Source organism: Spinacia oleracea, chromosome 6 (genome assembly GCF_020520425.1).
Source record: "Spinacia oleracea cultivar Varoflay chromosome 6, BTI_SOV_V1, whole genome shotgun sequence".
NCBI classification, from domain to species: Eukaryota; Viridiplantae; Streptophyta; class Magnoliopsida; order Caryophyllales; family Amaranthaceae; genus Spinacia; species Spinacia oleracea.
The window spans coordinates 116103520-116117752 of record NC_079492.1 but is presented as its reverse complement, the minus strand read 5'-3'; positions in this window follow the sequence as shown (position 1 = coordinate 116117752).

Sequence of the window (14233 nt, the reverse complement as noted above, 5' to 3'; positions counted from 1 at the left end):
AATTGTCGGGGTGTTACAAAGTGGTATCTAGAAGCTAAGGTTTTATTTTAATAAATTTTAGGCGCCTAACTATCTAGTTATTTAAAATAAATTTCTTAAAAATCGAGCTTCTACGGATTATAGTGTTCAAAAATTGGTACTTTTTTTTGGGGGGCCGACTTCCTTTTATCCTGTTTGAAAGTATATAATATTTCTTATTTAATTAAGTTCGAAATCAAATTATTATTAAAGTTAAAGTGATACTTTCGACATTTCTATTTTTCTTATTATTTATTATTCAAAAAAACAAAAAAAAAAAAAAAAATTGGTACATTTTTTTTTAGTTGTTCAAGAGTTAGAATTCGTTATTAGAAAATATAAATCTTTTCGAATTAATAACTTTATTTTCTAATCTATTCGCTACGCATTTCCTTAATTTATTTTACTTTATTTATTTTATATTTTTATTTAAGTTATTATATTAGCGTCATCTTACCTTGTTATTTAAATTATTTCAATACTTTAGCTTATGAGAGATGGGTAGTATAAGAAGGGCATATAAGATAGAATTATATGTGCATTAGTGGCTAGTCAACGCTAGCATTAGAAATTGATTGTTATGTACGTGCGTGTGCTAATTGTTTAAGTGTTACATTTACATGTGCATAAAGAATTGTTTGATTCCACCAAACTTATTGCGTTATTGAACTTTGTTTATGATTTGGTTGGAAAATCGTTAGTGAGACATGGAATTGTTTATTTCAGGAATAAAATGTTTCTTTCCAAGTATACCAACATAGGATCCTTCGAGAAACTTGATATAGAAACCCCTGATATTTACGTGAAGAAAATTGTGTTTGGATGTGAATATTATGCTAAAGTTCAAGGGCAACCTATCTTAATAAGAAAGGATATCATAGCAGCCACTATCATTAATTGCTTACCTAACCAAATGTCATACCTAGGACTCAAAGATATGTTTAAAGACATGCATTCTCATTATGGAACACCAAATTCGGCTAAGTATGGGACTAGGATGGTAGTTCGAGATGCGACTTAGAGATTATGACCACCATTATCGAGGCAGTAGAAAGTGGTTTCAAGGAGGGTAAAGACATAGGGAGTCATGTTTGGGACGCATTTATTGAGGAGCCTATGGGAGTTGGTGTAAACAACGATCTAGAAGGAAATGATGTAGCCGTTGAGAAAACGAATGTAGGGATTGAGGCAGAAAACCCTAACCCAAAGGTCCATGAGCCTACCATTGAGATCTCTAGTAAGGCGGGAAAGAAGATTCAGATCCGGAGGAAGAGTTCAACGAATACTGAAGATCTAGATTTCACTCCGCAAGTTTCCAAGGAAAGAGCAAATAGGCAAGATGCCTTAAACATTTGAAGTTGTAATAGTTACTTAGTTCTATGTTAAAGAATAAGTAGCAAAGCTACATCAGTTTAAAGTTAAAGCAATAGAAGTTTGATTATTCGTTATTCTTTTCAAAGATGTACTAAACCTTTATAGAGTTAGCAATAAAAGTTAAAAGATTAGTTTCTAATTTGAGAATTCCATAACTCGCCAACAATAGTTTGTGTTTATATCATAGAACCTTTATTTTATTTTGAGGACAAGTGCGTTATTATGGTTTAGAAATGGTTATTAACACTCTTTTGAGAAATAAAAGTTAGATTATTGATTATCCAAAGGATCAAAAGTTTATTTTGGGACGCAAAGGGGAATGTTTTCTTCTTTTATGCTACCTTGTTATTCGTGATGATTGGATTTTGTTCCTTGTTTCTCAGTTGAATGTCCTATATGTGAACATCGTTCATGAATGATCGAGGAGATTACCTTGAAATAATTGTTGCACATTTGTAAATGATTGTTGCACATTCGTAAATGATTGTTTGATTTACGTGAATTTTGTCTGTTGAGGTGATATTACGTGGTATAGGATACTATTAAGTGATGTTTTATACCTAAAGTAGAATATATATATTATTTCCAAGTTGCGCTCTAGGATGACCAACAATAATGACCTAGCTGCTGTTATTCGCCTCTTGGCGGAAAAGCTGACCCTACCTTTTTAGGAAACCGGGTTGGAGAGTTTGAGAAGTTGTTTGGGGTTTTGAACTATCCTGAGAATATGAGAGTGGGTTAAGTTGTCATGTAATCGAAAGACGAAGCCGATTTACGGTGGAGGGAGAATAGAGTTAGGCTTAGCGCTGCTGAGAGATTCAATTAGGATTCAATTGTTACTGCCTTAAGGGAAAGTTTTACCCTACCTTTTATGAGAAAGCAAAAAGTTTAGGAATTCATAAACCTTAGTATGGGGAGCATGACCATCGATGAATACTATAGCAGATTTATAGCATGACCACCTTAGGATTAGGTGGGGAAACCTCTACATCTTTGGATATTGTGTATGGGGAAGCTGCTCATATTTATGGTTTGCAGTCTAGAAGGGACAAGAAAAATATTGTTGTTGGGGAGAAAAGAAAAGAGTTTAATGCTGGTGTAACCATAGGGTATATCAAGTTGTTTAAGAACTTGTCTTGGAAGATAAAAGATTGCGTTTTCCTTCTGATTTGATAAAGTTTAATCTAAGGGACTTAGATGTAAGTCTGGGGATGGATTGACTAAGTTTGGACAAGGCTAAGGTAGACTGTGAAATTCAGAAAGTAAGTTTAAGGAACCCTATTAGAAGGTTGACCTCATATAAACGTTTTGAGAAGTCCAATAACCCTTAGTTATTTCGGTAATGCAAGTGAGGAAATTGATAAATAGGGAGTGTGATCGAGCTATTTTCTGTAGTGTGCTAGTTGGGAGTAAAGAAGTTGGAGTGAAGATCGAGGATGTTCCCAGTGTGAGTGTATTCATTGATGTGTTTCCTAGTGAAATTGCAAGTATGTTACCTGTTAGAGCCTTTGAGTTCACTATAGACTTAGTTCCTGGAACGACACCTATATCTAAAGCACCATATAGAATGACACCCTCTGAAATGAGCGAATTAAGACACAGTTGCAAGAGTTGTTTCGTTAAGGGGTATATTAGGCCTAGTGCATCACCGTGGGGAGCTCAAGTGTTGTTTGTTAAGGAGAAAGATAAGACTAGGGAATTGTGCATCAATTTTAGGGAGCTAAACTATGTCACCATCGAGAACAAGTTCCTGTACCTAAGATAGATGACCTATTTGACCAATTGAATGGTGAGAGAGTGTTCTCGAAGATTGATTTGTGTTCGAAGTATCACCAATTGAGGATACCTGATAAGGATATACCTAAGACTTCTTTGGATTCGTTATTGTCATTATGGGTTTAGAGTAATGTCTTTTGATTAACCAATGCACCTGCCATAATTATGGATTTGATGAATAAGATTTTCCCACGAATTCCGAATTAAGTTCATTATTATGTTATTGATGATATCCTGATTTATTCTATGAATGAGAAAGAGCATGACAAACACTTGAGGATTATTTGGAGATGCTTAGAAAGAATCTAGTTTTATTAGATGAAGTATACAGATCTTGAAGTCATGGGTGTATAAGTGACACCGACGAAAAAGTGAAGGACTAAATTAATTGAAAACTACGTTACGTAAGGGAGTAAAATTAAGGGAAGATTCGAGTGGTCCAGGATTGTTAGAAATCATTGGTTGTCTTGAAAAGATTGGAATGTAGTAATTGGTAAAAGTGCTAAGAGTTAATCCCAAGAGTTATACATCCATGAAAGGCGTAATGAGGTTCAGTAGAAAGGGAAAGTTGAGCAGAAGGAGTCTCTGTAGATCCTGCTAAGATTAGAGAGGTGAGTGAGTGACCTATTCCAAGAACGTGTCCGATATCTAAAGTTTTCTAGGCCTAGAAGACCATTATAGGAGGTTGTGAAAGACTTTTCGAAGAGAGCAAAACCATTGACCAACTTGTTGAAAGAGGAATCGAAATTCGAGTGGAGTGAGAAATGTGAGAAAGCCTTCTAGATTTTAAAAGAGCGTTTGACCTCCGCACCTGTTGTCGCGTCAATTGAAACTTTATGAAACTAATTATCCTACCCATGACCTAGAGCTAGCTTATAGTGTGTTCTCTTTAAATATTTGGAGACATTAACTTTATAGGGCAAAATGTTAGATTCTTACCGACCATAAAAGTCTGAAATTTTGGCAATAAGGTCCAGTTGAATCTTGGGGACAACAATTGAAAATGAGTGTTGATTTCCACCCTGCAACCGATGGTCAGCCTGAGAGGAATAACCAAATAATGGAATATATGTTGAGAGCCTATGCGGTTGACTTTAAAGGTAGTTGGGAAAACCATTTAGAACTGATAGAATTTTCGTACAACAATAGTTACCATGCGAGAATTAAGATTACACCCTTTGAGGCATTGTATGGACAGAAGTGTAAAAGTCCCATTTTGCTGGAATGATCTTAGTGAAAATATTGTATTGGGAACATAATTGGTTGAAGAGAAATATCTAAAGTTTTCCCTGAGATGAGTTACGAGGGCGTAACTCGTTTTCTTTAAGGGGGGTAGAATGCGATAGAAATTCGCGCTTTTTAACCTATTTTTATAGCAACTTTATGCATTTTATGCCATTTTTAGCAACTTATGAATGTTGATGCAAGTAAATATATTCTCCGCATAAGAAAAAGGCGTTCATGAGTAACACAAGCAACTTTAAGTTGACAAAAGAGTGCACATGAATTGCACAAGTATTTCCCCGTGAGAATAAGTTAAAGACTTTTGAAAGATGTGTGAGTTCTCGTGTCAAGTTTCGGGACGAAACTTCTTTTAAGAGGGGTAGATTGTAATCCCCCGTAAATTTAGAAACATTATTTATATATTTTAACGTATAGTTAATTATATTTAAATAGAATTTACGAATTTTAGAAATAAATATGTAATTAGTGAATATTTATTTTATACGTTTTAAATATTTCAACGATTTATGAAATTAAAATAATTTAAGAATTCGATGTTGAAAAGAATTCGAATTACGAAAACACGATTGAATTTAGAAAACAATCCTAATCGGTTTTGGATTCAAATCCTAAAACTAAAATCCTAAAACTAAAATCCTAATTCTAGCCCAATTGGGTGAAGCCCAAAACAATAAACCCAAAACACTCTCCTCCTTTCTCTTTCAATTACACGTAAAACAAACAAAATAACAAAAAAAAAAAAAACTCTCTCCCCTCCTATTCCTTTACGTGAACCAACCAAAACCCTCAAACCTTGCTTCTCTCCTTGCAGTCGCCGCACAGCCACCGCCGGACCGACAACCACCGCGCCGCCGGTCTGCATCCCTGCTGTCACGCCGGCTAACGTAACTCTCCTCTCCCCTTCCGTCTTTCTCCTTCACTGTTGATTTCGGTTCTCTTCTTCCCTTTTTAATCGTTGTTTTTTTGGGTTCATCCATACACGACCACCGCGAGTTTTCCTCGCCGCCAGCACAACCGACGTGAAAGCTTCACCGTCGTCGCCGCTGCACGGTAGCCGTTCCTTCTCTCCTTGTTCTCTTTCGTTCTCTTTTCTTGTTTGTTCTCTTTCATTCCTTCATACTTTCGGCCTTTTGTTCGACAGGGAACCACCTTCGTCCGGCCGCCGTTCTGCCACTGCCGCACCCCTACGCCGCCTCCCAGCCACGCCCTCGTCGCCGGCAGTTCCCTCTTTCCTTTCTCTTTGGTTAATTCTTGATCTTTTTATTGAATTAATGTATTTTTATGTTTTAATAATTTAATTAATATTTTCATAATATAAATTATTAGTTTTGATAATTTACATTTGGAATTCATATCATATGTTAGTATAACAAATTTAGCTATTTTCAGATTTCACAAATTGATTGAAATGGAGACTTTGAATTAATTAAAGCGGGAATTTTAAGTTTTAATGGTTTTAAATTATAGTAATAATGATTAGGAATGATTAAAACTATTATTTTTATACTCTAAGCATGTTAATTTGGTCTTGGCAAAGTTTTTAAACGAGTTTATATTGCTGAAAATTAAAGTATGATGTTAGCAAAAGGTTTTCAACGAATTTCAATCACGAATTCAATAAATATGATGCTAGGAAATCAAATGTTTAAGTTTTGATATTGGGGAAAGTTCTAAATATGTTTAGGATGCATTTAGAATGCTTTGTTATGGTTGCCAATGATTAGAAATTGATTGGGATTACTTGTTGGTTGTTTTAGGCGGAGAATTCTCTTTAGGCGACTTTTGAAAGTGTTAAAGTGGCCTATCAGTTTGTTTACACAAGGTACGTACATACCTGCGTGCTTGGAATGTGTGCTAATTGTTGAAATCATGTTGATATTATTGTTGAACTTGGTGATGTTGATATTATAGACAAACTTGGTTATATGGAATGTGCATGTTTAATACTGTTGGACAAACTTATTGAACTTATTTTGCACTATAAGAACTGTAACATGTTAGTATGGATGTTTGATACAAACATGTTGGTTGGGAACACTAGATTATTCTATATGATTGGGTTGGATCAATTGGTTGTTGTTCCCTTTCTATCTTTTCACTACTTTATAAGGGCGGAGGACCTTGTTTAGTAAGTTGAAACTCTATGCCCATATACAGGGTTGCTCATGGTTAAAGGAAAGGTTGGTTAAGTTGGAATGAGTCTTGATTGATGCTTTTATGATCACTTACTTAATTCCAAGATAAAAACAGTTGTGAACAAATGTGAATTGTCTGTCTTATGTAATGGTTGAGTCATAACGGAATCTCAATTTGTAAATCATGTAAAGTGAAACTGAATAGCAATAGCTTTAGACTGTGCACGTCTGAAGTGACGGACAAACAGGAGTTGGGGTTCATGGTGGTAGCCCATGGCCTTTTCTGGGACCGGATTGATCACCGTGTCCTATTTTTATTTAAACGTTCCTCGATATCGCAGGTCACTGAGGTTACGGAGTCGCGCCCGTACCTCGTCTTCCTTAGTGAAGACTTCTGGATGGTCAACTCGGTCCATTGTCTATTTCAACTAAAATAATATTATTGCTAAAAGTCTAGCCTAGTCTAGTCTGGTCAAGTATGGTCGTCAAACTATCATGTTTTGTCTGCCCTTGTTTGTGTTCATTAGTATCATGTTAGGGTTGTTCGTTTAATAGAATCATGTTAGGATTATTATTGATTTAGTATGTAGTACTCAGCTTTGCTGATTACGTGCTTTTGCTTGTGCATGTTGATCATGGCTATGCCTTATTGATCCTGTGATGACCCAATCTTTGGTGAGCAGTCTCTAAGGATCAATAAGCATTGTCCATCTGCAGGTTTGAAGATGTTGCATCATTGGGATCGGGAGTAGAGAGCTTGTATTTAGTTTTGATTTGCTAAGTTGACTTGGGTTTGCTTAATTGGACTTTAAACTTGTCATACTATTTATATTTCCTTATTTTCGTTGGTTGATTTTTGGGACTAAACCTGTAATCGATTATTTATAAACCTAAAGTTAGTTTTATGTTTTCCGCTGCAAAATTCTGAATAAGCCGTTACGTTTTCACACGGGCGATAATGCCTTGATAATTCTCCACGTTTATATTAAAAGGTTATTTTAGAAAAGAGAGAATTGTCGGGGTGTTACAGGGACATCCGGGCGTGTACATATCATAGCATACATTATTGAACCAATCAATGATGCATATGGAATCCCATTCATTCGTCTACGCTCATCAAGTGTTTTTGGGCACTGAGTCTTGCTTAGAGTTATTCCATGAGACATGGGTAGGTAGCCTCGCTTGGAGTCTGCCATCTTGAACCTATCAAGCACCTTATTGATATAAGTGCTTTGACTAAGTCCAATCACCTTTTAGATCTATCTCTGTAAATCTTGATGCCCAATATGTACTGTGCTTCTCCTAGATCTTTCATCGAAAAACATTTCCCAAGCCAAATCTTGACAGAGTTCAACATAGGAATGTCATTTCCGATAAGTAATATATCGTCGACATATAATACTAGGAAAGCAATTTTGCTCCCACTGACCTTCTTGTATACACAAGATTCGTCTGCGTTCTTGATGAAACCAAAGTCACTGACTGCTTCATCAAAACGTATATTCCAGCTCCTGGATGCCTGCTTCAATCCGTAGATTGACTTCTTTAGCTTGCATACCTTTTTAGCATTCTTTGGATCCTCAAAACCTTCAGGCTGTGTCATAAACACAGTTTCTGTTAAAACGTCGTTTAAGAAAGCAGTTTTGACATCCATCTGCCATATTTCGTAATCGTAATATGCAGCGATTGCTAACATTATCCGAATAGACTTTAGCATTGCAACTGGTGAAAAGGTTTCATCGTAATCCACGCCGTGGACTTGCCTGTAACCTTTTGCAACCAATCTAGCTTTGAAAACTTCAAGTTTCCCATCCTTGTCCTTTTTCAGTTTGAAAACCCATTTGCTTCCAATGGCTTGGTAGCCATCTGGCAAATCGACCAAATCCCATACTTGGTTTTCAGACATGGAGTCTAATTCAGATTGCATGGCTTCTTGCCATTGCTTGGAGCTAGGGCTCGTCATAGCTTGTTTGTAAGTCGCAGGTTCATCACTTTCAAGTAATAGAACGTCATAGCTCTCGTTCGTCAAAATACCTAAGTACCTTTCCGGTTGAGATCTATATCTTTGAGATCTACGCGGGGTAACATTTCTAGATTGGCCATGATTCTCACCAGATTCTTCTAAAGATCTCTGAGTTTCATCCTGAATGTCATCTTGAGCATTCTCTAGAGTTTGTTGTTCGACTCGAATTTCTTCGAGGTCTACTTTTCTCCCACTTGTCATTTTGGAAATGTGATCTTTCTCCAAAAAGACACCATCTCGAGCAACAAACACCTTGTTCTCAGATGTATTGTAGAAGTAATACCCCTTTGTTTCCTTTGGATAGCCCACAAGGATACATTTGTCAGATTTTGGATGAAGTTTGTCTGAAATTAATCGTTTGACGTATACTTCACATCCCCAAATCTTAAGAAAAGACACATTTGGAGGCTTTCCAAACAATAATTCATATGGAGTCTTTTCGACAGCTTTAAATGGAGCTCTATTTATAGTGAGTGCAGCTGTATTTAGTGCATGTCCCCAAAATTCTAATGGAAGTTTGGCCTGACCCAACATTGACGTGACCATGTCTAGCAAGGTTGTGTTCCTCCGTTCCGACACACCGTTCCATTGTGGTGTTCCAGGAGGAGTCAATTCTGATAGAATTCCACATTCTTTCAGATGGTCATCAAATTCATAGCTCAGATATTCACCGCCTCTGTCAGACCGCAGTGCCTTAATCTTTTTGCCTAATTGATTCTCTACTTCACTCTAAAATTCCTTGAATTTGTCAAAGGATTCAGACTTATGCTTCATTAGGTAGACATAACCATATCTATTGAAGTCATCAGTGAAAGTGATAAAGTAGCTGAAACCACCTCTAGCATTTGTACTCATTGGTCCACATACATCTGTATGGATTAAACCCAATAGTTCATTTGCTATTTCTCCAACTTTAGAGAAAGTTGCTTTGTCATTTTGCCAAGTAAACATGATTCGCATTTACCATAATCCTCTAAGTCAAATGGTTCTAGAATTCCTTCCTTTTGAAGTCTTTCTAAGCGTTTCAAGTTTATATGGCCTAATCGACAATGCCACAGATAGGTGAGATCTGAATCATCCTTTTTGGCCTTTTTGGTATTTATGTTATATACTTGTTTGTCGTGATCTAATAAATAAAGTCCATTGACTAATCTAGCAGATCCATAAAACATCTCTTTAAAATAAAACGAACAACTATTGTCTTTTATTAAAAAGGAAAATCCCTTAGCATCTAAGCAAGAAACTGAAATGATGTTTTTAGTAAGACTTGGAACATGGAAACACTCTTCCAGTTCCAAAACTAGCCCGGAGGGCAACGACAAATAATAAGTTCCTACAGCTAATGCAGCAATCCGTGCTCCATTTCCCACTCGTGGGTCGACTTCACCCTTGCTTAACTTTCTACTTCTTCTTAGTCCCTGTGGATTGGAACATTAGTGTGAGCCACAACCTGTATCTAATACCCAAGAAGTTGAATTAGCAAGTATACAGTCTATAACGAAAATACCTGAAGATGGAACGACTGTTCCGTTCTTCTGATCTTCCTTTAGCTTCAAGCAATCTCTCTTCCAATGCCCCTTCTTCTTGCAGTAGAAGCATTCGGATTCAAAAGTGGGTTGACTGACCTTCCTCTTTACAGATTTGGCGCCAGTTTGCTTAGTTGGGCTGGCCTTGTTGCTACCTTTCTTAGCATTCCTCTTCTTTCCAGATTTCTTGAACTTGCCCCCACGCACCATAAGCACATCCTGCTTATCACTTTTGAGCGTCTTTTCAGCGGTCTTCAGCATACCGTGAAGCTCAGTGAGCGTTTTGTCCAGACTATTCATATTGTAGTTCAGTTTGAACTGATCATACCCGCTATGAAGAGAATGGAGGATGGTGTCTATAGCCATTTCCTGAGAAAATTGTTGATCCAGCCGACTCATATTCTCAATGAGTCCAATCATTTTGAGAACATGTGGACTTACGGGCTCGCCTTTCTTAAGCTTGGTCTCAATAATTTGCCTATGAGTCTCGAATCTTTCGACTCGAGCCAGATCTTGGAACATGTTCTTCAACTCACTGATGATTGTGAAAGCATCTGAGTTGATGAACGTTTTCTGCAGATCTGCACTCATGGTGGCGAGCATTAGACATTTCACATCCTTGTTGGCATCAATCCAACGATTGAGGGCTGCCTGAGTGACCCCGTCGCCTGCGGCTTCGGGCATCGCCTCTTCTAGGACATACTCCTTTTCTTCCCGCATAAGAACTATTTGCAAGTTCCTTTGCCAGTCAAGGAAGTTTTTCCCGTTCAACTTCTCCTTTTCGAGAATTGATCGAATGTTGAATGAATTGTTGTTTGCCATATTTAAAACTACAATTGAAAAGAATAAACAAATAAATAACCATTCACAGTTTCTCTTAATAAACTTAAATTCTAGCATACATGCATAATTAAATGTTCATTAAGCATTTTATTCAAGTTATGTGTTCCGGCAGGTGTGAATAAAATGATTCCAAGATCCTAAAATCATTGAAGAACTAAGCACAGTTTGCCGACTTAGTCCTAAAACATCTTAGGTAAGCAAAAGCCTTTTGCTAATAGTCTAGAAACAATTCTTGGTTGATAGGTACGTCTAAGAACTTATTAGGTAAACCTATCGATTTTGCCACGACATAAAAGGACTCCTTACTTATATCGTTGAGTTTCACCAAAACTAACATGTACTCACAATTATTTGTGTACCTTGCCCCTTTAGGACCAATGAGTAACACCTCGCTGAGCGAAAACTATTACTAGATTGATGTAAAGGATATCCAAGCAAGTGTATAGTTTGGCATGGCACCTTTTAACTCAATTTTTAAGTTTGGAACTTAAGGCTCTTACTATGTTGGTTAGATTTTAAGTGAACTAAAATCCTTAATCATGCAACATAATCAAGCTTTTGATCTCATGCATTTTAAGACATATTTAAAAGCAATAAATAACTTAAAACATGCATAAGATAAATGTGATCTAGTATGGCCCGACTTCATCTTGAAGCTTTAACTTCAAAGTCCGTCTTGAAAATCTCCGTGGGAGGCACCATTTTCTTCAAATAGGATAAGCTATAATTAAAACTAATTACAACTATTTGATGGTACGCAGACCATATTTGAATTGAAAAACAACTTTGGTACTTTAGACCAATTACATTCAAATTAATGGTACGCAGACCATATTTTCTATCCTATTTGGGCCATACTAGTCACTTCATGACCTGCAAAACAGTACATATACAATATATACCATTCACCCATTCATTATCATGAATGGCCCACATAGCTGGTTAGTAAAACACATTATGCATACATAAACATTTGCAGCAATTAATCAAGGGCACCAATAATCTACAAATTATTCAGTCCTTATTAATTCTAATCAAGTTGTTTTAACCTTAAGGATTTGTAGACCTAATCAAGAGTTTATGACTAAAAAGGGCTCCCACTTAAACCAATAAATTCATATGCTTTACTAATTTTAAACATAAAAATGTATTTCTAGTCTAACCGGAAACATACAAATTTAATTAAAATTTAAAGCTCATATAAATTTATAATTGAATCCAAAAAGTTTAATTTAATTTCAGTCGTATTTAAATTAATTCATGATTTTAAGTTTAGTAAAATAATTAGAATAAATAAAATTTATTATAATTACAATATTCAAAATTAAAATCCAAAAAAAAAAAAAATTTAAATTATTAATTTTAAAATTAATTAAAATTACGTAAACTGAAAATTTTAAATTAAAATTTCAAAACGATCTAATCGCAACGCAACAATCCCACGCAACGCACGCCCATGGGCCACACGCACACAACCATCGCTGGCCATGTGTGCGCAGCCCATGCGCTGCGTCGCATCGCTGCTGCTCACCATCGCAAGGCATCACGCGAGCTGGTGCTCGCTGCGCGCGCCAGGGCTCGATGCACACGAGCCATCGCTCGCTGCGCTCGCTTGCCAGCGCTCGATCCATGCGAGCCATCGCTCGCTGCGCCTGCCTTTCCCGCACGCGAGCTTGCGCTCACCGCACGAGGCAGCAGTATGCGAGCTGGCGCTCGCTACGTGCGAGGCATCGACGCTGTGCGTAGCGCTCGTGTTACGCGAGCTTGCGCTCGCTGCGCGCGAGGCTCCGCATGCTTGCGCGAGGCAGTGCGCGCTGTGGCGCAGCACGCTTGCTGCCCACACGCGACTGCTCGTGCCTTGCTCTCGCCCCTGCCCACACGCCCATTGCTCACAGCCCACGACACAAGGCAGGGCTGCTGCCTTGTGCTCGTGCACCGTGCCCTTGCTCGCTGCATTCGTACCGCATGGGCGACGAGCTCCCCTGCTTGTCGTCGCATGCTCGCACTATACAACACCCCTTAAGGGTAACACGTAGCGTCCATTGCTTTATGCGTGCAAGTTATATGAGCAAGTCGCATAAAAATTAAAAATTTATATTCAAAATTAATGACAAATTAATAAACAATATTAATTTCATAATTTTAGGGCAAAAAATCGAAAATTTATTATTTAATTGATTTCCGATTAACATGGATTCAAGTCTAGGTCATAAAAATTTAAAATTTAACATAAATTTACAATTTTTATGGTGGTTTTTAATCATAGGTATCTAATTAAATTATAACTAATTATGAAAATCAAATTAATTCTAAATTATTCCAATTTTCAACAAATTAATCATAATTACAAATTAGATTGCATAATTAACAAGGCTAGGCATTCAAACTTGTTAAACATATACAGTAGGTCAATAAAAAATTCAAGATTTATCAACAAGAATCGCAAATATTTAATTTAACATCTTAAATTTACGAAATTTTGCATTCGAAAAACTAAAACCTCCGAAAAGTCATAGTTAGGCTTCGAATTTGAGAATTCTGGGTTCGGCCGAAAAACAGTATTTTTGTCAAAATTTTAGAATGCCTTTTACATGCGGATTTGACACAAAAATCACCCGATTTGGATGAGTAACGAAGAAACTTCCGAAAAACTGCGTACGTATAATTAAATAAACGCAATTTGCAATTAATTAACAATTACGAAAATTAATCACCCCTTTTAATTCTTGCAAATTTGTAATATTTAACCATGTTCATGCAATTTAGATTATGAAAATAATAAGAGGCTCGTGATACCACTGTTAGGTTATGATACATATGACAATTCATAAATCATGCGGAAAAACCATAAAGCCAGGAAAACATATTATTTACACATAATCATTTAGCATAGTTTAGATGCATACACTTTGTTGCGTGCCTTCCCTAGCTGCGCCCGAACCGAACAAGAACAAGTCTTTAGGACTCCAAATGTCGTCCCTCCGTAGATAGTCCACAGCACGTCCGGATCCGCCTTAAGTTTGACCAACTAGAATCGCCCTTAAGGTACTTAGAATTTTCGGCTATTATAGGCAATTATATGACTGAATTTTTGCTCTCAAAAATCACTTTGAATACTTGAATCGTATATACAAATAATGACCCTAGGCCCTTATTTATAGAGGTATGGAAAAGGAATTGTAATCCTACTAGGATGTGGATTTGTTTAATTAGAACTTTATTAGGACTCTAAATAACAAAGCAAATCTAATAGGATTAGGATTTTAATCTTCGCACGAATCCTAATAGGATTA